The sequence below is a fragment of the Penaeus japonicus genome, unplaced genomic scaffold, assembly GCF_977035675.1.
Source record: "Penaeus japonicus unplaced genomic scaffold, GWHDUDI00000001_assembly GWHDUDI00000010, whole genome shotgun sequence".
Taxonomy (NCBI): domain Eukaryota; kingdom Metazoa; phylum Arthropoda; class Malacostraca; order Decapoda; family Penaeidae; genus Penaeus; species Penaeus japonicus.
In genome coordinates this window covers 39,465,849-39,468,348 of record NW_028234412.1, presented here as the reverse complement: position 1 = coordinate 39,468,348, position 2,500 = coordinate 39,465,849, and the positions used below count along the sequence as shown (strand labels likewise).

The 2,500-nt window shown below is 44.7% G+C and overlaps 1 protein-coding gene across 1 annotated transcript in view; it reads left to right on the top strand.

Moving 5' to 3' along the window:
- Window positions 1-2,500, top strand: part of LOC122246560 (procollagen-lysine,2-oxoglutarate 5-dioxygenase 1-like) — a 133,240-nt gene that overhangs the window by 74,762 nt on the left and 55,978 nt on the right. The gene's annotated exons all lie outside the window — the stretch shown is intronic.

The window sequence follows — 2,500 nt, the reverse complement described above, 5'->3', positions numbered from 1 at the left end:
TCCATACGAGTTCTAGTTTCGTATTCTAGTTTGGCTTTTGTTGATATTAGTTAAATGGTCTTTATTAGTTGCATTCCTATAAGAATCGATAGTTATGCTTCCAGATTCATTAGTATTTCTAGCATATATATATATATATATATATATATATATATATATATATATATATATATAAGTATATATATATGTATATATATATGTATATGTATATGTATATGTATATATATATGTCTATATTTATATATTTATATGTATATGTATATGTATTTATATGTGTGTGTGTGTGTGTGTATGTGTGTGTGTGTGTGTGTGTGTGTGTGTGTTGCCAGATACATTATTATTTCTAGTATATATATATATATATATATATATATATATATATATATATATATATATATGTTGCATTGCATTGCAAAACGGACGTCATTCTGGAATGTGTTAGTTTTACGAGAGGCAACGGAGATCCAAAAGGCAAGCGTTATTTTCCCGTGAGCTCAGCTGCTCTTCCGGCATAACTCTCGCTAATGCCTCAGTTCAGTATTCCAATGTACGGATAACATGGGCTATAGATCCTAAATGTATTCTGTCATTAACAGGCGGTCGCAGTGGAGGCAGCTCTTCACGATCTCGCTTCTGTCTGACCACACGGAATCGGGCTTTTTACATTTAAATACAGACACGAAAGAGAGGGGGGAGAGAGGGAGGGGGGGGAGAGAGGGAGAGAGAGAGAGAGAGAGAGGGAGAGAGAGAGAGAGAGAGAGAGAGGGGAGAGAGAGAGAGAGGAGAGAGAGAGGAGGGGGGAGAGAGGAGAGAGAGAGGGAGAGGGAGAGAGAGGAGAGAGAGAGAGAGAGAGAGAGAGAGAGAGAGAGAGAGAGAGAGAGAGAGAGAGAGAGAGAGAGAGAGAGGGAGAGAGAGCGAGAGAGAGAGGGAGGGAGAGAGAGAGAGAAAGAGAGAGAGTGAGAGTGAGAGTGAGAGTGAGAGAGAGAGAGAGTTTGGAATTTGTTACAAAAAGAAGTTGTTGTTTTTCTCAAGATGCCAAAGCGCGTGCCGCGTTGTCAAGACCGATGCTTCTCTTTTTCTTTTATTTTTTCTTAAATGAAAGTTTGGAATAGGCTATTCCCTGTTATTAAATTCGTTTTATTGATATATCATTAGTAACTCAAAACCATTACACTATCAAGAATGTTCAGCCATTGCGTGTTTATTGATAAGGAATTTGATTGTTATAAGTGCAGCCGCCGTGGCTCTCCCAAGCAGAGACTAAGGTTGATGTGGGGAAGGACCCTCACTCAGGTAGGGGCGGCACTACCGGAACCAAAGGCCCACAAGGACATCGTCGCCTAAGGGCCAGATTGGGCACCAGGGCACTCACGGGCGGAAAACCAGGATCCATGTCATCTTCAGTAATGGCATTATGATCTCCGTGGCACTGATGAAGAAGGCACACAGTGGAAAGCATACTCCTGTGGTTATGGGTGGACGAGGACAAAGCTAACGATTTTTAACGAATAACGGAATTCGTGTAGGTTTAGGTATTCCAAGTGAAGCTAAGACTGCAATCTTTTCTGTCGGGAATTGAGTTCCGAGATGCATTTACAAAAAGGGTAATTGAATAGTAAGCAGTGAGAGGACGTCCAAGGTATTTTGTCTTTTGGATGAGAGGAAAAGCATTGTTTGTATGTGTGTGTGTATGTGTGTGTGTGTGTGTGTGTGTGTGTGTGTGTGTGTGTGTGTGTGTCTGCTGTTCGCGTTCGTGTTATGTCATGTAACTTTTTCATTATTTTGTAACAAATAGACATTATAGATGCCAACATTCTGTAGACTATTTATGTTGTGATATTAGAGTATATATTTAATGTGTATCACACAAGGCGATGTGTCGGTGTTTATGTAATCCAGATTTCATCAGGAATGCGGGCAAGATTATACTGCAACAGTGTGACAGCAACTCGTTTAGCTTGGTTGGTTTAGGCGTGTCTGGGGCTGGTTTGTTTGTGTGAGTACACGTGAGAGGAGGCGAGGTGGGACGCGGCATCTGGCTACCAGGCCCAGCGTGCGCCCCACGCCACTAAGGGAGGCACAAGGGACCTAACAGAACACACCGTCAACTGTGCACACACACACACACACACACACACACACACACACACACACACACACTTGGAGGTCACGGCGTGTGCGGGATTGCGTGCACGCTGGACGCCTCGAGTGTGTGGGAAGGCGCGCGTCCGGCGCTGAGGACTGGTGCCGAGCCGGCCTCCTGGTACCTGCCACGACCTCTCATCTCCCGCGCGGAAAATGAAGCATTTCCCCTTCATATCCTATCTTTAAAGATTTTACTTCGTCATGTTCCCTCTGCCGGTGCATTATTTATGGGCCGGATATGAACCCGCGTCCCGCCGGAGGTGATGGAGGGGCGGGACGGGGAGGGGCGTGAGGGGCGTGAGGGCGCGGGGGCTCCCCCGAATGCGAGCGAATTGAGTTGCGAGCCGAGAACATG